The sequence below is a fragment of the Petaurus breviceps genome, unplaced genomic scaffold (genome assembly GCF_028583685.1).
Source record: "Petaurus breviceps papuanus isolate PSGF00001 unplaced genomic scaffold, PetGlider_PUasm1.0 181, whole genome shotgun sequence".
In the NCBI taxonomy this organism is placed as follows: domain Eukaryota; kingdom Metazoa; phylum Chordata; class Mammalia; order Diprotodontia; family Petauridae; genus Petaurus; species Petaurus breviceps.
Window position 1 is genome coordinate 17,394,036 of NW_027185784.1, and position 24,857 is coordinate 17,418,892.

Genomic DNA, 24,857 nt, shown 5'->3' on the forward strand with positions numbered 1-24,857 from the left:
TATCTATCTATCTATCTATCTATCTATCTATCTATCTATCTATCTATCTATCTATCTATCTATCTATCTATCTAATGGTACCTGCAGGTCAACAGATTAAGTGGTGACTGCCCCCCACCTCTTTTCAAGGTAGTAAAATTTGGTGAAATCTCATCCTTTTAAGATTCCTAGGAAAATTTTCGTGATCACTTCTGAAATTGTATATAATATTTGTGCATGTAAATAGACATTTTCCTTTTTCTACATTCAATACTAATTTTCTTAGTTAAAATTGATTTTTATACAATTTCCCAGAAAAGAGAATTCTAGATTCTGAGTATTTGTAAGAAGTGATGGCTGGCTTTGCCTATGTTTCTAATTTTAGCTTGGTTCTATTTTTTGAAGAATCTAAATATATTAGACATAAGAATGGTTCAAAAGACTATTGGAATTTCTGTAATTATGGTGTGTTTCTATAACATTGTTTTTAGCTAACTTCTGTTTATATTAAAGCAGGACCACCCCCCAGTGGGACGACTCTCAATGGGATGCCATCATTCCTAATTCCATCCCCAAGGCGTTTGGCAAAACTGGAAGCAGAAGGTGTTTTAACAGAATTTCCCTTTGGGGTGCAGAATCATGAAAAGGTACCTGAAAACCAGAACCTAGCTCCTTCCCAGAGCCATCAGATGACTCAGGAGGGAGAGACCCATAGACTAAAAGTCCCTTCCAACAATCAGAATGCTTCACGACATTCCAGCCCAGATTTACTGACTGTTCCCCAGCCAGCCCAAGACAAGGAAGCTGATAACCATCCTAGGCCCACAGAGCTCCAAGACTTATCCCTAAGTCAGAAACACAATAATGAGGGAGGAGTTGAAAACTCAGATATCAATTCTAACAGGAATAGTCCTGATAAAAAGCCTTCAGCCCATACAACAGGCTCCTCTAAAAGCCAGGTCATGCCAGTTCAGGATGAAGTAAAAAATGTTGGTCAGTCTGCCAATAGTGAGTCTCACCAAGAGATTTCACAATTCACAGACCCACCTCAATCTCGGAGCCCTCAGCAAGACCAGGATGAGGAATCAGGTGAGGCCAAAGTTCCATCCACTCATTCTGAGCCTCCACAGAAATCTGACCCGACTCCCTCCAGCTCTCAGACCACTCAGAATAAGGAAATCAAGAAAGATGAACTTCCTTCCAATTCTGAACTTCCAAAAGAGCCTGAACCAAATCTACCACCTAGTGCTCAAACTGTCCAAAATGAGGAGTTGGGTGAAGTAAAACTCCCTCATGCCAGCCCTTCCCAATCTGAGTCAACACAGCTACTTAGCTCAGCTCCCAGAGAGCCTTTCAAGGAAGAAACCCATGAAACAGAATTCATTCGAGTTGATACCCCTTACCCTGAAGATCTGCCAAGAAGTCAAAAACAGACTCAGGAAAAGGATACCCCAGTCTCATTGCTCCCTCCAAACAAGTGGGCTCCTACCAGGCTGCCACAGCCCCGACTGCTAGCTCCTCTCCAAAGTAGAAGGCCATCCCCCAGGTTGGAAGCTCCTAGCAAATCCCATTCACCCAATAGGGAATCTGGCTCAGGACAAATGGTAGACCAAAACATAACTCCTTCTCCCAGGCCCCAACCATCACAGGAAGGGGAAATGAAACTTCCTCCCATCAGTCCACTCAGTTCTAATCCTTCACAGAACATGTACTTAACTCCCCCTGAAAATTCCCTGAAAACTCAAGAAGAGAAAGACAGTGAGATAAAACTCCCCCTCATCAGTCCTCCCCATCCTGAACCACAATTGCACCACAGCCCCAATTTGACCGTAGATGAAGAGGCCCATCAAATTAAACTCCCTCACCTCCCTACTCCCTTCTCAGAACTCCAACAAGCCCAAGGTCCAGATCAACCTCAAGCCCACAGACAGAAAAAAGAAAAAAAAGCTCAACAAAGAGAGTTGACTTCCAATAGGCGGGTCACAGACAAGCTGCCAAATCAGGAGTCAGTTCAGCAGGCAAAAGCCAAAAGACCCTCCTCTCTCAAAAGAGAAACAGCAAAAGGGCCAGCACAGCTGAAAAGGACAAATTTGGGATCAGGAGCCCATAACAAGCAGAATCCTACATAACTGCCAGAACCCACCCGCCCCAGCCTAGCTGAAGGCTCCAAGCTGAATCAGGAGGGGGAAACCCCTCCATCAGAACTTCCTGAACCATCCCAAGCTGAACCATTTATAGGAAGTGACAACCAGCTACAAGAAGATAGAACTCAAAAAGGTCTTCCTTCCAGCAAAAAAGTCTCTGCTAAGCTCACCAAAAATGAGCTGATTCCAAAGGTGAGAGTGCCGAAAAGGGGGACCATCCCCAAAGAGAGAGAATCCTGAAAGCTTACCACCACTATGGCAGTGAGGTTCCAATTATCAACCATTGATGAGCTCAGAAGGGACAAGTCCATAAAAAGAGATTCCTCTGGAACAAAAATTTCTTTGTCAGAGTTAGCACAGAAGAACAGTGTAGTTACAATGGAACAACCAGTGAAAAAAGGGCAGGTTCATACATAGGGGAAATCTAAGACCAAAGAGACATTGGCAGAACCCCCAGAGAATGAGAGCTTGTCCGCAACTGAGCAGTCATCCAAAGAGGCATAAACTAAAAAAAAGGAGAAGTTCTACAGCATCATCTCATAAAGATAGTGCATCTTTTGCTGAGAAATGAACTAAGGAGAGAACTCCTTGGAAAAATGGGATAGCACAGGGTCTATAGATAGAAAGGTCTGCAGGTTCATTGGCGGATGAGATCGCTGCTCCTCACCCAAACCAGCCATCAGTCCAAGTAGAGAGGCCCCACAAAGGAAGGCTTCATTCCAGGGCCAGTCATAACACCAAGACCTAACCAAACCCTGTGGATACCAGGTAATTAAAGAAGAGGCAGCTCCCCTACCAGGGGTGCCACAGAGTGAAAAGATGTAGGCAGGGCCAGTGGAGGACTATAAACTCATTCCTTTCTGTAGGCATGAAACAGTGTAGTTGGAGGGACCCTAAAACTTCAAGCCTCCCTGGACATCAGGATACTACAATGATAGGTACTTCATCACCCTGGGCTTCAGTTATCTCATACATAAAATTGAAGGGTTGGATTCAGTGGCCTCTGTAAAGTCTCCTACCAGCTCTAAATTTGTGATTCTATCATAGTTTTCTTATGGCTAATTAGCTTGTAGTAAACAATTCCAGCAGATGAGCAGGGTCTGCCATGCTTCACAACAAAGACGGCTAATCTTGGGGTCACTGGAAGCAGACCACAAGCCAGAAGAACTTCTGCTAGCCCCCAGAAATACTTCCTTCTATTCATTAGAGAGAAAATGATTATGGAAATTCTCTTCTGAGTTGGATCACTAAGAGATCCACCTCAGGCAACAATGGTGAACCTTCTGTGATTCTGAAGTTGTCAGAGTCAGAAAAATCCTAAAGCTGAATGGTCCTTCCCCAAAAACTTTTATTTTTAAATGAAAGCAACTGGAATTAATCAGAAATGTGTAGACCAGAAGTTAAGGAAACATTTTACTTGGAGGTTTTTTCTTTTTGCTTATTGTTCCATGTTGTATGATCAAACACCTCATTATTAATGCCTCCTTTCTCTCTTTAGTTAGGAATCTGAGGTCAATTAGGCCGTGTCTACATGATGCCAAAAATATTGAAGTCAACACATACATCAGCCAATTTGATGGGGAAAAAACATCAATCACACCAGTTGTTAAATTTATTCAGCAAATATTTGTGGAATGCAGGATGCAGCAATATGCTAGGAGATATTTGGTATCATGAAGATAAGATCATTGGGTGGTTGAGTGAATTTTGCCCTTGGAAGCTGTTTGTGCTAGTATGCCAACATAGCCTTATAGTGGATTAGAAGGTGCTGAGTTCATAATATGTCACTTGTGAGAGAGTGATTCCAAAGGAGAATGTTTTCTTTTAAAAGTCCCGTCTCTAAGGTGAACTTGATTAGTCAATTGCTCAGTCAACAAGTGTTTGTTAAAATGCTTACTTTGTGCCAGACACTGTGCTAAGCAACAGGGATACAAACTGAAAAAAAACACTTCTTGACTGACTATAGCACATATGCATAAATAAAATCTTTATCTTGGTGATGCTATTGATAGGCCCTGTGCCATGCCCTAAAAGACTTTATAGAATTGCCCAACTTTATGTAGAAGAAAATGTTACTGACAATTTGCATGTAAATCAAATCATATTTTAAACATACTAGAAGATTTTAATATTAAAAACCATTTCCTGCTGTGAGTCATTTTGTGATGCAAATAAGTACTCTTTTTTTTAATCTCTTCCATCTTTGAAAAAAAGCAATCCTTTTTATACCCCCCTAATTGATTTGCCGTTTCGAATACCGTAGCAGCTATTCCAAACCTTTTCATCCTCCCTCAACAGGAGGACACCTCCCCCTTCCCCAGCACAACTCTCTCTTCTGATCTTGCTGAAAAAAATTGAGACCATTCACCTAGAGCTCCCCCTTCTCTCCTCCTCACATCACATCACTCAGATGTCTTCTCCCACTAGCTCCCCCACCTCTGTCTCATGTGAAGACCTGGCCCTTCTCCTTGCCCAGGCAGACCCCTCTATGTGCACTCTTGATCCCGTTCCATTCTCTCTCTAGAAAACTGTTCCCTCTGATCATCACCACACTCTAATCTTCACTTTCTGCCTGTCACTGTCTGATTCACTCCTGCCTACAAACACCCATGTTTCTCTCTCATTTGGTCCGTCCATTCCCAATAGCTTTCATCCCATATCTCTCCTCACGTCACTTCTCACTCTTAGTCAGTCAACACCAATGGCTCCCTATTACCTCTAGGGCCAAATATGAAATCTTTTGTTTGAATTTTCAGGTCCTTCACAACCTGGCCCTTGCCTTCCTTTTCAGTCTTCTTACAGTTATCCCCTCAAGTCACTCTACAATCCAGTGACATTGATTTCATTGCTATTCTTCCCACATGCCCCCCATTTCCTATCTCTGGGCCATCTCCCCCTGCATGAAGCACTCTCCTTCCTCAGCTCCACTTACTGGCTTCCCTGGCTTCCTTCAAGAATCAGTTCAAATGCCAGTTTCTGCAGGAGATCTTTCCTGGTCCTGACTACTGCTAATTCCTTCCCTTCTGAAATAACGTTTCATGTATGTATGTGTGTGCATATATGTATATATATTATATATATGTATGTCTGTATGCCTGTGTATATACACACATGTATATATGTTTGCATATGTATACATATACATGTATGTATACATGTATATATTTTATATGTGTATGTCTGTGCGTATACACACATGCATATATGTTTGCATACGTGTACATGTGTGTGCATATATGTATATATTTCATATGTGTATGTCTGTATGCCTGTGTGTATACACACATGCATATATGTTTGCATATGTATACATATGCACGCATGTGCGTGTGTATACACTCATGTGTAAGTACACATACACACGCGCGTGTGTGTGTGTGTATATATATATATATATCTAGTTAAGTACATCTCTCCCAACAGAATGAGCTCTTTGAGCACAGGGCCCATGTTTTTGCCTTTCTTTGTATTTCCAATGCTAGTTAAGTGCTTGTTGTTAACTGACTGATTCTATCAAAGGCATAGAATTACGAGACTGATATTTTTAAACTAATATATCAGGACTTACATATCTAAAGAACACATCCTTTTCAGAACAAGAAGCTACATTCTTGCTGGAACCTTTTGAACCATTTCTAAAAAGCGTTTCTGGAACTATCATTTTGGAATTTCTTTCAGAACCAAGTTTATGAACTACACAAGAAAACCAATATAATTGCTTTATAGTCATGCCTTGTTTTTGATTAAAAACCAAACTAAACCTGGCCATCTGCTTCATTCATCAGACTTGGCTTTAAATGACTTTGAGGTGTTTTCCCAAATTAAATCTTTTTGCTACCAATCCCTTTCAAAACTCCAGTCTTACTTTAATCCCTTCATAGCCATTTTGCTCCTGTGATGCTGAAAGGTACTGGAAGGCAACTAAATGGATCTGCTACAAATTTGTTGTTTCATCTTAATCATACCCTCACTTCTGCCCATCAATCCATCTATTCTTACCTGATTGACTCTCCTAATCCCCTTAATGTCTCTATCCCAAAACTTCTGTTCTTAGACCACCTACACCTTTCCTTTCCCCTTCACTCAGCATGGGACCTTAACTGAGACATTTTTTTTAATTTAAATTTCATTTTTAAAATTATCTAGCATTTTCTTTTCTCCCTCCCACCTCTCTTAGCCCTGGAAAGAAAAAAAGATTAAAAAACCAAAACCCTTGTAACAAGCATAATCAAGTAAAATGAATTCCTGTACTGGCCATGTCTGTTGTTCATTCTTCATTTCTGAAGAGGATCATTGACCTCATAGGGTGTGATGTCTTGGCATGTGCACGAATTGGCTTTAAGTGGGGCAGAGTTGCACAAAGTCATCAGTGTCATTCTCTCTTCCTGAGTCATCAAAGTCCAGTGGCAAGACAAAAGTCAAGACAGCCAACAATGGCCCAGGATGCAGTGGATGATTTTGGCATCTATGTTGTCTGACCAAGCTCTAGGAACTCCACAGCACCTACTTCAGCTATCTTCATGACCATTGGAACAACTTGTTCTGTTCCCATTCCACCAGGAAAAGTCTTCACATGCTTGAGGTAAACATCACCCTAACTGGCCGAAGGGTTTGAGGTCTCTCAGTTACCTTTTTTAACCTGCCTGCTGAGATTGTTTATCCGGGTGTGACTGTGGCTCATGCTACAGCTTCTTGGAGCCACTGGTGAGAGTTTGGTGAAGGTGGATGAGCTCAGCAAGCCCTCACACCAGAGCTTCCAGTCCTCCTGAACACACCATGCACCACACTGGTCATGTTTAAAATATTCATTTCTTTCTGTGTCTTTCAGGAGATGGGTAGCATTCTTCATCCTGGACCCTCTGGAGTCATGATTGATCATGACATCAATAAGAGTTCTTCATTCTTTCAAAATTGTTCACTTTTACAGTGTTGATGTATGTTGTTCTCCCAGTTCTGCCAACTTTACTCTTTATTGATCTATAGAAATCTTCTCAGGTTTCTCTGAAACTATCTCATTTTTCAATTCTTACAAGAGTTTGTCTATTACATTCATTCACCAACAGATGGCACCCCTCAGTTTCCACTTCTTTACCTCCACAAAAATAACCGTAAATGTTTTTTGTACTTATAAGACTTTTTGCTTTCTTAAAGGTATTGCTAGGTCAAAGGATATGTGTAGTTTAGTTATATTTGGGGCATGGTATCAAAGTATTTTCCAGTATGATTGTACCAATTCACAGCTCCATCAGCAGTGCCTCAGTGTTCGTGTTTTCCTACAGTCCCTCCATTTTCTCATTTTCATTTTTTTATCAGTTTTACCAATGTTTTGGGTGTGAGATGGAATCTTATAGTTGTTTATTTTGCATTTTTCTAATTATTACTGATTTGGGACTTTTTTCTTATGGTTTTAGTTTAATTTTTTCCTCCTTGAGAACTGCTTATTTGTATCCTTTGACAATTTATCATTTGGGAAATTAGTCAGTCAATAAATATTTGAAAAGTGGCTACTATATGACAGGTGGGGAAGCTATATAGAGCTCTGGGCCTGAAGTTAGAAAGACCAGAGTTCAAATCTGGCCTCAGACCCTTCCTAGCTATGGGGCCCCAGGAAAGTCACTTAGCCCTGTTTGCCTCAGCTTCCTCATCTGTAAAATGATCTGGAGAAGGAAATGGCAAAGTACTCCAGCATCTTTGCCAAGAATGCCCCAAAAGTGGTCATGAAGAGTTGGACAGGACTGGAAACAAATAAACAACAACAAGAAATGTTCCATACACCGTGTGAAACACTGGGAATACAAATAAAGACAAAAGACAATCTCTTCTCTCAAGGAGCTCACAGTCTAACGGGAGACAATGTGTAAACAACTATGTTCAAACAAATTATATACAGGATCATTTGGAGATAATGGAGGGAAGGACCCAGGAATAAGGGGAAATAAGAAAAGGGCTGCTTGTGGAATTTGGAATTTGAGCTGGGACTTGAAGGAAGAAGCAAGAAAAGCTTGGAGGTGAAGAAGAAGGAGAGAATTCCATGCATGGAGGATAGCCAGTGGAAAATGAGCAGAGAGTGAATTCTGGGAGATGAAGTATTTTGTTTAAGAAACAGCAAGGGAGCCGTGGTCACTAGATCTCAAAGTAGATGGGGAGGAATAAAGTGCAAGAAGACTGGAAGTGTGGAGTAAGGGGGAGGGAATGGGGGTGCACAGAGTGCTAAAGGCTCTGAATGCCAAGCAGGTTTTATATTTGATCCTGGAGGTGATAGGGAGATGCTAGAGTTTATTGAATGGGGTTGAGGATAGGGGTTAACATAGTCAGATCTACACTTTAGGAAGATCACTTTGACAGCTGAGTGAAGGATGGAATATAATTGGGAAATTCTTGTGGCAGGGGGACCAAATAGAAGGCTATATTGCAATACTCTAGGCATAAAGTGATGAGTCCCTGCACTAAGTTGATGATAGTGTCAGAGGAGAGAAGGGGATATACATTAAGGATGTTAAAATGGTCCAAATTGGCAAGGCTTGGAAACATCGGAGATGGGATGGGGAGGTGAGAATAAGTGTAAGTCTGGGGGGCTGGGAGGATGATGATACCCTCGACAGTAATAGGGAAATTAGGAAGAAGGGCAGATTTATGGGGCAGGGAGGAAAAATAATGAGTTCAGTTTTGGATATGTTGGGTTTAAGATGTATGTAAGATACCCGGTTTAAGATATCCAATAGGGAGTTGAAGATTTGGGACTGAAAGTCAAGTCCAGAGGCTAGGGCTAGATAAGTAGAAGAGAGAATCATCAGCATGGAGGTGATAATTAGGTCTATGGGAGCTGAAAAGATCACCAAGTGAAATCATATAGAAAAGAGAAGAGGGTCCAGCACAGGGCCTGGAAAACACCCACCATTATTAGGCACAACCGACCAAAGAACCAGCAGAGGAAGCTGAGGAGTGGCCAGATCAGTATGAGGAGAACCAGGATAAAGCAGCTGCAAGGAAACCCAGAGGAGGAGAATGACCAATAGTGACAAAAGACAGAGAGGTCAAGAAGCATATGTATTGAGGAAAGGCCATTAGATTTGGCAATTAAGAAATCATTGGAAAGTCTGGAGAGAGTAATTTTGGTTGGACAATGAGTTTGGAATCCGGCCTACAAAGAGTTAAGAGGGTAACAGGAAAGGAAGTGGAGATGGCCTTCTGAAGGACCTGGAACAACAAGCAGCAGGTTCTTATTCTTACAAATTTCAGTCAGTTCCTTATATAACTTGTAAATGATACCTTTATTAGAGAAACTTATTGCAAAGATTTCCACACCGCCCCCCCACCCCCATTTACTGTTTTTTGTGATGATTTGCCTGGCAATATCTTAGCCTACTTATCACTATCTATGTTCTAAATGTCTCTCTACTTTTCTCCCTTGGTGAACTCATCAGCTCCCATATAGTCACTCTATCTCTCCCCTAATTTCCAGTCTCACATCATCAACTGCCTACTGCATAGCACCACCACATTTTCAGCCAGTCACTGAGGTTCATGACCTTGGAGCTTACCCTTGATTCTTGGCTGTCACTCCATCCCCCATATCCAATCAGTTGCCACATTTGTCATTGCTATGGCCACACCCATCTCTCAAATTCCTCCCTTCCTATCTACTCATACTATAACTACACCAGTGCTGGCCCTGATCACTGTTGATCATGTACTCAAGGGTTCAGCCAAATTGGCCTATTTAACATTGTCCCCATGTGCTATTCCATCTTCTTTCTAGAATGTACTTCCTTCCTACCTCTACCTCTTTCATTCTCTTTCAATCCCTTTCAATCCTTTTCAAAGTTTAGTTCAAGCATCACCTCCTGTCTCCTCTAATTGTGAGAGCTCACCTCATCCCTTTAAAAAATTGCCCCTTGTTCTACATTTACTTTGCTGTGTACATTTTGCTTCCTCTTGCTGGAATATAAGCTCCTTGAGAGCAGGATTTGTTTTTCATCTTGTCATTGTATCCCCATGCCTGGGGCACAGGTGCTTAATAAATGTTGTATTGAATTGAGTTTCCTTCTAACCATACTTCATAAACTCTGATTTTTGTGTACCAGGTTTTATTAAAGTTGGGAATCAATCAATAAACATTTATTAAGTACCTACTATGTGCCAGGCCTGTGCTAAGCACTGGGAATACAAAAGAGAGTCCCGGACCTCGAGGAGCTTACATCTAAGGAGAGAGATATTGTTTTTCAGTCATTTCAATTGTGTCCCACCCTTTATGACGCTATTTGGAGTTTTCTTGGCAAGGTTACTAGAGCACTCTGCAATTTCCTTCCCCATCTCATTTTATAGATGAGGAAACTGAGACAGACAGGATTAAACAACTTTGCCTCAGGTCACATAGCTAATAAGTGTCTGAGGTTGGATTTGAACTCAGGTCTTCCTGACTCCAGGCCCAGTGCTCTATCCACTGAGCTACCTAGCTGCTTGGGGGATATAACATGCAAACAAATATATGAAAAACAAACTCTATAGATAAAAAGGAAATAATTACTAAAGGGAAGGCATGAGAATTCAGAAGGGTTTTGGAGGAAGAGAAATAGGCATTATGTAGTGCCTGCTATGTGTCAGACACTGTGCTAAGGGCTTTACAAATTTTATCTTATTTGATTCTCACTACAATCCTGTGAGGCAGATGGTATTGTCACACCCGTTTTATAGTTGAGGAAATTGAGGCAAACAGGTTAAGTGACTTGCCCAGGGTCACACAGTTAGTGTCTGAGGCTGGATTCCAAGCCCAGTACTCTATCCACTGTGCTGCCTAGGGTTGGGGAAGGCTTCTTGTAAAGGATGAGATTTCAGTTGGGATTTAAAGGAAGTCAGGAAAGTCAATAGGCAGAACTGAGGAGGGAGAGCATTCCAGACATTCTCTCTGGACTGCCAGAGAAAATGCCAAGCAGAAGGAGAGGGAGAGAGAGAGAGAGAGAGAGAGAGAGAGAGAGAGAGAGAGAGAAAACAGAGAGACAGACAGACAGACAGAGACAGAGAGAGAAACAGAGACAGAGACAGAAAGAGAGGAAGAGAGAAGAAACACAGAGAGAGAAATGGCATATCTTGTTCCTAGAACTGCCTAGAGGCCACAGTCCCTGGATCATAGAATACATGTGTATTAGTCATAAGGTAACATTCCAGGGGCATATCCCTAGGATGATTACACACCCTATCCAAAGGGCTTTAGTACAGTGGTGATAATTTGTAAAATGGGGGCAATCATAGCACCTGCCTCTCAGGATTGTTGTAAGGATAAAATGAGCAATTTGCAAACTTTAAAGAGTGGCATACATCTTAGTTGTCATTATTATTATCTAGAGTTACGAGGGAGGACTGGTACTGCAGATAAATCATTTACATGATCTCCTTGTCTTTGGTTTCTATGGTGAAGAGTCTAGCTCTGTTCTTTAAATAGGAACCGTCTACTTGTCATTTATACATATATAAGGCAAAAGTAAGAAGAAGCAAAGATTTTCTTCCAGGTTTTCACAAGGTACATGCTGGGATGCCAAGGATGTTTTAAGATTGATGCTTTCCTTTTCCCCCCTAGTTTGGAATCTGACTTCAGTTGAGATGACTAACTTCAAATCCATTCTTACCTTTATTTAAATATACAGGATATGGTCAAAAGGCAATAACTGAGGAACAGATATTTTTTCTTTAAAAAAATCAATTTGGGGAGGGCTAGGTGGCACAGTGAATAGAACACTGGCCCTGGAGTCAGGAGGACCTGAGTTAAAATCCGGCCTCAGACACTTAACACGTACTAGTCATGTGACCTTGGGCAAGTCACTTAACCCCAATTGCCCTGCCTTCCCTCTTCCAAAAAAAAAAAATCCATTTTGTCAGACACAGACTCTATTTTCGGACCAGACATTACTTACCCATAGGACCAAGATGGCATCATAGAAAGAGCATTGACTTTGGAAGCAGAGGACTGGAGTACAGGTCCTCCCTCTGATTCCTACTATTTCTGTGACCTTGGGCAAGAATCTCAACCTCTAAGAGTCTCATTTATAAAGAAGTTGGACTAGGAGGCCTTTTAGATGTCTTCTAGCTTTAAATCTATAGCCCTTTGATTTAGAGTCAGAAGTGAAGCTATTATCTGGTTCACTCTTCCTCCACAGTGCCAATTTTACAGTTGAGGAAATTGAGAACCAGAGAGAGGAAGTGATTTCCCCAAGGTCACAAAGGTAGTAGGTAATCAGGAGCCCTTTCTACTTCCTTCTAGTTTTATCTGTTATTTCGAAGATCTTTTTATAATGTGAGGTTTAGCCAATGGCTGATGAATGGTGAGTTGGTGTGAGAGTTGGGTAACCTTATCAAGTGACCATCCAGGACCCTGCTATTTTACTCCATAGTTTAGGAATTAAAAATATGGTGGTAGATCTTGGTGAATACCTATAGCTGTATTACCATATGGCAACCCTTGGGAAACTTTAATGTCCCAAGGATATGGGGCCAAACACTATAGTAACCTAAGGAACCCACAGCTACAAGAGATGGGTCTCTTTCCACGACAACTGACCCTCTTAGATACTCCTGGAAAAACTTAGTCTTAGGTGTTGGCAGAAATGATTCTATGAGCATCCACTGTATTCCCAGATATGGATAAAAGTTTCTTTATGTGATTTCTCTCTATACTTAAAATTGTTATTATTTATTTACTTTAAACATGCTTTTTAAATTGTGAGTTCCGAATTCTTTTCCTCCCTCTCACCCCTTTCCCACTCACTAAGAAGACAAGAAATATAATATCAATTATACATGTGGAATTATGCAAAACTCATTTCCATATTAGCCATATTTCAAAAAGAAAGGCAAGAAAAATAAAGTGAGAAAATTATATTTCACTTTGCACTCAGAGTTCATCACTTCTCTCTCTGGAGGTGGGTAGCGTTTTTTCATCATGAGTCTGTCTTGTGTCATTGTATTGATCAGAGTAGACATGTCTTTCACAGTTGATCGTTATAACATTGCTGTTACTGTTCACAATGATCTCCTAGTTCTTCTCACTTCACTTTGCATCAGTTCATATGGGTCTTGCCATGTTTTTCTGAAGCCACTCCCTTGTCATTTCCCACAGTACAGTAGTATTCCATCACATTAATGTGCCTCAACTTGTTCAACCATTCCCCAAGTGATGGGCATCCCCTCAGTTTCCAATTCTTTGCCACCACAAAAAGAGCTGCTACAAATATTTTTGTACATATAGGTCCTTTTCTTTTATTCTTTGATTTCTTTTGGATATAGACCTAATAGTGGCATTGCTGGGTCAAAAGGTATGAACAGTTTTATAACCCTTTGGATCTAGTTCCAAATTGTTCTCCAGAATAGTTGAACCAGTTCACAACTGCACTGAAAGGGCATTAGTATACCTATTTAGGAATGGAAATTTTTTGTTGTGTAGTAATGGGATAGGGGCAGATTGTAGAATACCTTCATTTTCAGGGTAAGAAGCTGGGACCTTAAATGTTGAAAGAGCAGAAAAATATTTCACTGTGACCTTTTGTTGGCTCTTCCACTTCAAAACTGTATTTGAAATATTATTTTAAATTTGTTTGGAGGGGAATGTTGAGAGAGTGCAGCTTAGTTGCCTCTAATCCACCATCTTGGCTCTGCCTCAATATATTGGGATTTTAAAATTTGAATCACATAATGGAATTCATATTTTTCACTAATACAAGATATTCTGTATTCATATGGCATGATCAAATGCTCCAACCTTATCAGAAAATCAGTAAGAGTTATATCTGACTGATTGATCAATTATCTGCACAGTACCTTTTTGTGGGATTCTGTATACTTTTACTTGTTTCTATTTTCAGTGAATACTTTTGAAGGTATAATTTTTTAAGCACTTGGTGCTTTATTTTCACTAAAATGCTGATGGGAAATAATACCAAATACTTTTCTTAATTTGACTTAAAGGTCAGATTATAACAACATATAAAGATAGTAGTCACAGCCTTTCTCCCTATTACTCATGGCAGTAACATGGAGGAGAGTAAGTTGCTCAAGATTCAGTCCTGATAAGATTGAATTTTTATTAATTCATTTCAACCAACATTTATTTACTCTCCCCTTGTTGCTTTCTCCAGACTTACCAGTAATCTTTGAATTGCTGAATCCAATGGCCTTTTCCCAGCCCTCATTCCATTTAACCTCTCCAACTATTAATGCTGTCATTCTTCTCCAGGATGCCTCTTTTCTTTGACTTCAATGATACTGCTTTATCCTGGTTCTCCCCCTTCCTACCTAAACATTCTTAGCCTCTTTTGCTGGATCAGCCTCTTCCTCCCATCCACTAAGTGTGGATCTACCTCAGAAGTCTGTCCTGGACTCTCTTCTTTCATTAACTCCTTGGTGGTCTTATCAGTTTCCATAGATTCAATTCATATTTCTAAGCAGTTGACTTCCAGATCTATATATCTAGCCATAGCCTGGCTTTTATCCCTGTCGTTTAGCACAATGCATTAAACATTGGAGGCAGTTATGAATGTTTACTAAGTGAAGATTCCTACTGTGTGCTGCAAGACTCTGTGCTGTGTGTCAGGGATATAAAGAGAGACATGATGGAGACCCTGCTCCCACAAATCCCAAGATGTCACATGTACACAGAGAGCTTCAACACAAGGGGAAATACGATAAGTATGAAGAAGGGGGTCCAAGAGAAGATCTGTGGGAAATTTAAGAATGGAGAGAAATGAGAGGGCGAGGTAGGACAAGACAGGAAATGACATTTGAATTGGCATTTGCAGAGCGACTTTAAAAGACAAGGATGGCAGTGCGTAGTTTACTGCATTCATGAGACACACTGTAGACAAACGAACGGAGATAATAATGGGCAGGTCAAGATTGAGACCACAGAACAATTCTATTTGTTTGTACCTTAAGCTGCAAAAATGGAATTTATCTGAGATGAGGCTGTGATTGAAGCATAGGTTGGAGCCATACTAGGAAAGGCCTGAAATGCTAGAATCAGGAATTTCTCCCTTGTTTAGGAGGCAGTGGGGAACTACCAAAGATTTTTGACATGGTTAGAGTGGTATATTAGGAATATTGTTTGGGAAACAGTGGGAAGGTTGGATTAGAGGGGACATAGACTGGAGACAGGAAGACCAGTTAGGATCGATCCATACTTTGTTGCAAATCAACCTCAGAGGCTGCATTGAGTGCACAATCATCTGCAAACAGAAAGTCATGCACTAACTCTCCCTCTACTCTAGGCTTGGCTTTTTGAGTTAAATAATTTACCATCAGTGTGGTAGTTGACCTTGATGGCATTTTCATCCTCATGGAAGGCATCTGACAACATTGCAGAAAACATCATACTAAAAAAGCATGAGAGCACACAGCCCTATTTCACTCCATTGGTGACTGGGAAATCACAAGAATATTGTCCATTATCCGGAACCCAGGCAAGCATGCCATCATAAAACTGATGCACAGTACTGATGAACTTCTCCAGGCAACCAAATTTTGCCATGATTTTTCATAAGCCCTCATGACTAACAGTGGTCAAAGGTCTTCATTAGATAAATGAACATTTATGTGTAGACCTTTGACCTGCTCCTGGCATTTCTCTTGGAGTTGTCAAGGAGCAAATACTAGATCAACCATTCCTTGGTCCTTTCGGAAGCCACACTGGAGTGTAACTGTCAGAGGACAGCCTATTTCCCTTGATGTCTCTGAGTAAATGCAGTGTTGTATACCAAATCTCCAAAAACGGCTCACTCCTTTTCTGCTCTGCTGTTGCCAGTGTGTGTTGACTCAGCTTTCCCTCCAAGTTAGCAATGAACTGTTTATACTTGGAGAAGCAGTCTAACCTGTTGACGTTAAGTCTTCTGATAGTTTTATTGTGTTGGGGCTGCTGCTTTTGTTGAATGAGAATATCTAGTTTGAAGAGGATAAGTCTACAATTGGTCCAGCACTCTGACCACACATTGCCTTCGTCACTCTCACATCTTCTCTGTTTCTTCTCCTTACAATGACATAGTCTATTAAATACCAATATTTGCTGTGACGGTTCATCCACAAAGTTTTATTGGACTTAGAAAAACAGAAGACTAGTGTTGGTGATGAGGACATAAAACTCACAGTCTTTAGTAGTAAGTGACTGTTGCTATTATTATTTTTGACTCCATTTCTCCAAAACACTCTCTGCTATGTCTTGTAGTCTGTGCCTACTTTGGCTGAGTGACTTAAAGTCACTCAGAATTGTAAGCATGTCCTCTGTAATGTTAATCAGTTTTAAGATCTTCCCTGCCCATTAATAGGCTTCAGGTGGAGCCCATTAAGGGAAGCTTGCTTATAGGAAGGTTTTCACACGTTTTGTTAATTTCTAATTAGGCACTGTATCAAGAAGGTTGTGATGTTTTCTGGCTCTGAGAAGCATTTATATACTCTGAGTTGGTATTTTGCTTTGGGGGCTCACTTTTGAGAGGGATCTTGTGATTCCCTGGTCAAGATTCTGAGTGGTCATATGTTCAGAGCTCCCCCACTACTCAGATGTAAAGTCTCTCTCAATCTGGGGATGTATGTAAAGTGTATAGTTGATTCAGATAGTCAGAGCCCTGTCTGTTGGGCTTTATTTCTCTGCTTGTATTTTCTCTGAAGTTCAGGGTGCTAACTTTTCTCCTAAACTAGTGAACGTAAGTTAAAAAGACTGTTGACCCCTTAAACAGCTCTCTTTCCTAATAAAGCATATCTAAGAACCTGTGCTAGCAGCCATCCTGGGTATGCCAGTGTGGTTTCCACTACATCCTCTTTCAGTGCATTGATGATGAGAGTCTCCAGGTCTTCATAAATTTTTTCTTTGTCCTCATCAGGGTTTGTCATGGTGGGAGTTTATGCACTGATGATGGTGGCATGGCACTTTCTTTCAAATGCAATCACCTTGTCATGAGTCTCAGTTGTGTTACCAGTGAATTAAAGATGAGGGTATGTGATAAGCTATCTTTAAAATCTATACATGTAGTAGTAATTTGCTCTTTCTGAACTAAGCATCTTAATGAATGATAGATTCAAAGAATATTAATCTAACATGTCAGGTATCATTTTATAACTGAGACAACAACTGAGACAGCAAGCACCCTAGCACCTCCAGTGTGGCTGCCAACACAGGTTCTTTGATCTGCTTTTCTAAAGGAAAGCAACTCAAAATGGGTTAACAATTTTGCTTTAATCAAATATATGTCATTTACCTAGTTTAGGGGGGAAAGGTCAACACCCCAAACTTCAGAAAATACAAACAAGTTACAAGCAGAAGTTACAAGAAGACAGAGAAGCAGATCAAGCAGACAGGCTTCCAACTGTCTGACCATTACATCCATACCTAGTCACAGTTACCAGAGAGGGAAGCACCAACTTCTGGGTTTTCAAAGCTCAATGGCTGCCCAGAGTCTCGTCTGGTCAAATCACACAACTGTTCTCAAAGTAAGCCCCAAAACAAAATCTCACATCAGGGTATATATAGCTTTCTCCTGGCTCAGAGAATGTCACAACCTTCTTGACTCACTGCCCAATCACAGAGCACTGAGGTGTGGGCATTCCTGAAAACCAAGCCTCCCACCACAGGCTCCAGGCACACTTAAGCCTATCAAAGGGCCTAGAGGCAGGGAAGATCTTAAATTCCCAAAAACTTACACTGAATTGTTTCTTCCTTATTATTTATCACAGTCCTGAAGAACCAATTCATTGCTGCTTAATATCATTGGTATCCTATTCCAGATGACAGACACCATTTATAGAGAGCTTTAGCTCCAGAATTCACTTTTTCCTAACACACCAAAAAGAACAATTCATATTTTTTAGAATGTTTTAAAGTTTGCAAGGGGATCACAACAGCTCTGTGAGGTACACAGGCAAGCATTAGCATCATCTTTAATCCACTGGTAACACAGCTAAGACTGTGAGAGGATAAATGGTTCACATATGAACATACAACCAGTGAATGTATGAGGTGATATTCAGACCCAGGCCTCCTGACTGCGAAGTCCATGGCCCCATCCACTGGGCCATAAAGGCCTTTCAGAAGACCTTGACTTCCAAGGTTTGATCTAAGCAAGTCCAAACTGTTTGTTAAATAATATTAGAAGCACCTACTTTAAATTGTCTATGTAAATGCAGCCATTAATGCATAAATGAAAGCTGTCTTTTTTTTTTAATTAAAAGGATATGCCTTTTTTAAAGTGGTTATTTCTTGAGCAAATTCTCAGTTTTCTAAATTCATAATTGAATCCATGTATCACCATCTCAAACTAATTTAAATCAGATGAAAAATTGGAGGAGAAAAAATTAAGGATCTTGGTCTTCATTGTTCAAACCAGGTAACAAATAAGAGGGTCTTCTCCCAAATTATAGAATCTTTGGCAACTTGTATAGAGGGAAGATGATTACCAAAAACTGTATGAGTCCAGGAAAGAGGTTGATGAGAACATGGGAATCAATGAAATACTTGTAATTTAGAGACCATGGTGAAAAATATAAGTATTAAGTTGACATTAAAAACATTTACATTCTACACTTCTGAGTTAGTAGATTTTTAAAAAATTAAACTGACTGGATTATATACTATATTGCTTGGCATGGGATTCATAGGGATTCTCTTGTTAACTTACTGAAACAAAGTGACTTCAATATAACTGCCAGATTCAAGGATCTTCTGATTCAAATAGCAGGGAAAAAGAGATAGGAAAGAAAAAGAGAAGAGTTAAGCCAACATTGAAAAGGGACATTGCTGGAAGAAATCCCTTGAAGCAGAATTTAAAAAAACAAGCAGCCTTTTTCTGAATGAGTGTTTGTCGATTAATGGGGAGTGGGTAGAGGTAGTGGCCCAGATGTTCAAAAATACTTTAAAGATGAGAAACTTTCCAACCTTTCAATATCCAGGTTCTAATCTTGTTGCCTGCCCTTCTTGGTTCCCCTATCTCAACCCCTTTCCTATTTTGTTTGTTTCTCTTTGAAATTTAGCTGCCTTTTAAAACCCAAAGTATTGAATAGTTAATTGATGCAAAAATGATCAATTCTGTTATGTAATTGGAATGTTCTGTTTTGTATATTCCAAGCCACTTAAATCTAACAAATGAATAACTCTAATGGGAGAAATTTCTGTACATAGCTCTGTGTATATATTATGCACACTTACACATATCATCCCTGTTTCCTGTCATGGAATGCATCTATTATGAGATTTAATTTTCAGAATATGACATTCAAAGATGTAGAATTTTTCTTTGAAAAATAGTTTTCAAATTGTCATTTTGCCACATCGTGTGATTACAATTTTCCAGATTATATTGTTTATATACATATATACACATATATTAACATGTATACGTTTATCATATACACATTTGTGAATGGATACCTAAAATTCATATCATTGTAGTAGATCAATGTGACTGCTGTGTGAACTGGTTATTTTTCTGGTTCCAGTCATTTTAAACTCAGAATTACAGATGAAAAGCATTTATGATAGCTGCTCCTGTCCATGCAGAACCATTGCCTACAATACTTTTTTTTGTGGTAGCACTCAGTGATTGAGTGTTTAGTGGTAACACTCTTTGATAAATTGCATTTTTCTTTCTCATTCTCTAAAAGAGAGCAAGTTCTCTAACCTTTCTGTTTTTAAAAAAATGTAATGATTAGTTCTGGAAGAGATTTGAATATTTTTATATTTTATTCTCATATAGTTAAGCTTTTTTTTCATAGTTACCCACATATATCTTTTTGGAATTTATATTTTATTCTGCATTTAACACCAAAAGGGTGGGGAGGGAGGAAGAGTTTTCACATACGGAGTAAAAAAGAAAAAGATGATTAAAACCAAACCTGCGAGTCTCTATTATATATAGCTTCCTTTACAAAGGAAATAATAAATTCAACATGTTACTTTCAAAACTATCCTGCTTGTCTGTTTCCTTCTGCATGTCCTTTGATTCTTCTCTGTACATTTTTTAAAGGGTTAAGTAACTTGCCCAAGGTTACACAGCCAGTTATTTTGTGTGGGTTTTAAGTATCTGAGGCCAGAACTGATCCCAGGTCCTCCCAACTCCGGGGTTGGTGGTCTTACTCACTGTGCCACCTGGCCGCCCTATGTATGTTTTCTTTTAAACACTTCAATGATACTCTTTTCTTCTTGGGGTGATGGGGTCTGTGGGTAGCATTATTACTAGTCTGCCTCTCTCCTCAAATTCCCCTTCGATTGAATAAAAGAGAAACAATTTTTTTGGAACAGATTCATAATCGCACAAAACCAATCTACACACTTGCCATGTCTGAAAACATACATCTTATTCTGGGTGCCGAGTCCATCTCTCAGGAGCTAGATAGCTTGCTACATCATTGGTCTTCACACATTATGGTAGGTCATTGCATTGATTGGAGTTCTTAACTCTTATGAAACTGTTTCCTTTACATTGTTGTAGTTATTGTATAAACTAGTCATGCTCTGCTCACTTTACTCTGTATCAGTCTGTGTAAGGTTTCTTTGAAACTGTCCCAGCCCAGGCCTCACTCATTGTTTGTGTTTTGATGGCTTCGAGTGAGTGTAAATAGCAACGGATTCTATTCTGGCCAGAAACTCTGAGGGTCTTCCCTTCCCAGAGTGATTCTTTTATGAAGGCAAACTGGACCATCTTTTGCCTCAATTCTTACCTGGTTTTTAATTACTGAATAGGCGTTGCCTCAGACAAACTGAGGTTAAGCCCTTAGCTTAAAAATACCAGGGTCTCCCACTGCATCCAGGGCCATCGCCACTCATTTTGACCTAAGTCTTGTCACTGAACTCCAAAGACTTTGGAGGAGACAGTGAGTGAGGCTGATGACTTTGCACAACCATGCCTCACTTAAATCCAAGTCACTTGCAAGCCAAGACATCACCCTCCTGATGTCATTGGTCCTCTCTGAGAGCAAAGGATGAACAACAATAACAATCTCAGAAATCATGGCACAATAATATTCCATTAAATTCATAGACCATTTATTTGTTCAACCATTCCTCCACTGACTGGAGTCCCCTTTTGTTTCTAGTTCTTTGCCACACAAAATAAAAAAGAGCTGCTATTAACATTTTTGTGCCTAGATGTCATTTTCCTCTTCTTTGATCTCTTTGGGTTATAAACCTAGTAGTTTTCCATGTATATCTCAGTCTTAGTATCTGATCCTCCCTGCACAGCATTTCTGTGTGTTGCATGTTTTATGCTATGCATACATTACTTTGATAATTCAAGGTTTGGGGGTTTTTTGCCTTTTTTTTTGGAGGGCAATTGGGGGTAAGTGACTTGCCCAAGGTCATATGGCTATTTTTGTTGTTTTTGTTAAGTGCCTGAGGCAGTATTTGAACTCAGGTCCTCCTGACTCCAGGGCTGGTGTTCTATTCACTGCACTACCTAGCGTTCCCTGATAATTCAAGTTTTCAAAGGAAAAAAGACTAATAAAAGCAAAGGGTCAAGTCAACAGGCAGACACTATGCTAAGTGCTGGGAATACAAAGAAAGACAAAAACAGTGCCTGTCCTCAGAGAACTCCCATTTCTTTTTTGTTTTGTTTTGTTTTTGCATTTTAGAGGGCAATTGGGGTTAAGCGACTTGCCCAAGGTCACACAGCTAGTTTTTGTGTTGTATCTGAGGTCAGATTTGAACTCAGGTCCTCCTGACTCTAGGACTGGTGCTCTATTCACTGCGCCACCTAGCCACCCAGAGCTCCCATTTCTTGCAGAAGGTAGGATTCTAGCTGAGATTTGAGGGAAGGAGGTTGAAACAAAGAGGGAGAGAAATCCAGGCATGGGAGATAGCCGAGAAAATGCACAGTCAGGAAATGGATTGTCTTGTGTGAAGAAGAGTAAGGAGTCCATTTTTGTTAGATCATAGAGTACATGGAGGGGAGGAAAAGTAGGAAAGGGCAGCTTAAAAAAAATCACTCTTATGTGACTGAAAAATGATTCTTTGACCACCTGGGTACACCACCACCTATAAAGGAAAACATGCCAAATTTACCTTGTTCCAGAGTGGTCCATTAAAACATCAGGCATAGATAGGGTCCAGGTTTGATCTTTTTGTATTTCTCCAAGACTATTTTTAAATGATGAAAAATACCATATTGAAAAATAATTGGGAAGTCTGACATTTTTGATCAGCTTAATGGCTCAATTATATTGCCTTTGTAATTGATACAATCAACTGTACAGAAAGTGATTATTTAGAAACCTATATGATCAGAATCTCCTTTTAGATGTAACTTCATTTATATCTACAAATATGTCTATACATAGTGTGTGAATATAGAAATTCTGAGATTTTTCATTTCTTCTGTCCTACATGCAACGAGATACTTCTTATATTTGGGGGACAAAAAAAGTAGAGAAAAAAGAAATATGGAATGTTTTATCTTTTGTTTGTTGTATAATCTAGGTTCTGTGTTTGTTCTGTTAAAATGTGTAATAAAAATATCACAGGAAAGAAAAAGACAAGATCTTTTTTCTTGTTATTCTGACACATTTGGCTTTGAAACAACCTAAGCTTAAATGTTTCAGCAATTTAGAATTCAATTGAATTGTGGTTTTCAGCACCCTGGAAACTTCATTAATATAGTCTTGCATTTGGCAATGATATTAATCCATGAAACAACTTTAAAATCTACTATGCATCATTAAATTCATTTAATGCTTCATAATAGGTGTTTAAATAAGTTTAAGTACCCCGTATTTTCTGGGGAACTTGGTTCTTCTTATGAACTGCAAAGCAATTTATTTTTAAAATGTTGCCTGAAGGTTGATTTTAATTCAGACACTTTTACTGGAATTATATCAGGAAGCTCTGTCGCAGACTATTATAACACTATTAGTTCAGTTTTTTTGAAAATTGGATCCTTTGTCCATTGAGATACTGAGATTTTGGAAAATATTTTAAGAATTGTATGGAACACATACCAAAGGAGGTTTTTGAGCCAATATGGTCAGAATTTCAGTAACATTCTCAAAGCTGCTAATGGGCCAAACATAATTTTGACTGAAAATCTTTTAATCACTGGAGAACTATTAAAAGTTAAGTCATTGTCTGAACTACCTCAATGTCCTTACCATGTCATGTCACCATAGCAGGTAGTAGAACGCAGTATACCAACATTTGAGCATACAAGGATAGGTTTGTGTGGTTGTTCCATACAAGACACACTGAACTCCCCCGGAAACTCTCAGTGGCATATGCGGCTCAATGCTGAAGGGTGATCCTTGGTCCCCCTCTTTGGGATTGTTGAAAGCAGCCTTTTGTGTTGTGCAGAGAGAAGTGATCAGACTATATCCTGGAATATTGGCCACTAAAAGAGCCCCCCACTTAGTAGACTTTAAAGGAAGTGAATCTTCCATCTGACTCTCCCATCTTCTCTTCAGAATGAATAGTGAGTAAGATTCCCTTTCTGTGTTTTCCCGTGAGGGTTGGTGAGAAGAATGGGGGCCCTTTCTCAGCCTAGCAGAAATGGCACCTGAGAGCATGTAGCAGTGGGCATGTATGCTAGCTATTTATGTGATCCTGTTCCTGGGCACTGGGCCTTTCCCTGAGCATAAGCAGCAGAACGGCAAACCTATGATGGACATTTCCAGCCTTGAAGGTAGCCATAGGATCAAAGAGTTGGAAGGGACCCCAGAGGTCATCTGCTCATTCCACAGACAAGGTTACTGAAGCCTGGGAGAGACTAATACTTCCCCAAGGTCTTACACATAGTAAACGTGAAAGTTAGGATTTGAATTCATGTCTTCCCACTCCAGGGTAATGTTTTCTTCCACTGTACCACAATGGAGCTCTGAGGCACTTTATTGACACTGGCTACATTTTGGGAAGAGCCCCTGGAATTGCTATAGTTTTTGAAGATGACCTCCAGCATGCTAGGCTTGGCTTGCTAGAAGACATGGGCCTGGAGGAAACAGTATAAAGAGTGTAGAACTAAGGTGAAAGTTGATTCATTGCTGATTGAAAAGGCCCACAAAGTGCTATTGCTGCCTGTTTAAGCATCTTTGTCAGTAGGCACATCTGATTCTTTGTCTTAAACAATTATTTTGTCTAGAGGAAATAGCTGTCCCATACCTGATTTGTTGCTGCACCCTAAAAGGGTCTACTAGGTCTTTCCATCTGACTTGAAGGTACAAGTTCCTATGTGAGTTGTCTCTCCCTGTTAGAACGTTAGCTCTTTGATTTTCTTGTCTTGATGTCTTGATTTTCTATTTCTATTCTTCAGTATTTACCATCCTACTTTGTACATAGCAGACACTTAAATTAAGGCTTTTTGCTTAATTTATTTCTTCATCTATATTGTACACGAAGTGCCATTCTAGTTGCTTTAGGAGGGATCCTCAACATGAGCCAAACCTAGGCTTTAAGTGGTTCCCTCTGGGGCTTGTGAGTAAGGGGTTAAAGCACTGATACCTGGGGTGGGAGTGGGGGGGGGGTGTCAGATTTGACAGGTACTTCCCCTCCACTGGAAGAGGGGGAGGGCAAGCATCTTAGCCTCCCTGGGCCAAGCAGCAGCCACACATTTATTGCATCATCATGATTGTTTACATTATAATGGAAATGGTAGATGAGAGAAAACTAGTGAAAGAAACATTGAAACGAAATGACATTATACGTAGGTTTTGTCTAGAATAGGATCTATTAAGTAAAAATGATTTCCTTTCTTGTATTCTCATAATAATCCTAGAAGTTTTGATGTGCTC

The 24,857-nt window shown here is 39.9% G+C and overlaps 1 protein-coding gene across 1 annotated transcript in view; it reads left to right on the plus strand.

Moving 5' to 3' along the window:
- The window catches only part of LRGUK (leucine rich repeats and guanylate kinase domain containing), a 127,847-nt gene that overhangs the window by 62,076 nt on the left and 40,914 nt on the right, over positions 1-24,857 (plus strand). The gene's annotated exons all lie outside the window — the stretch shown is intronic.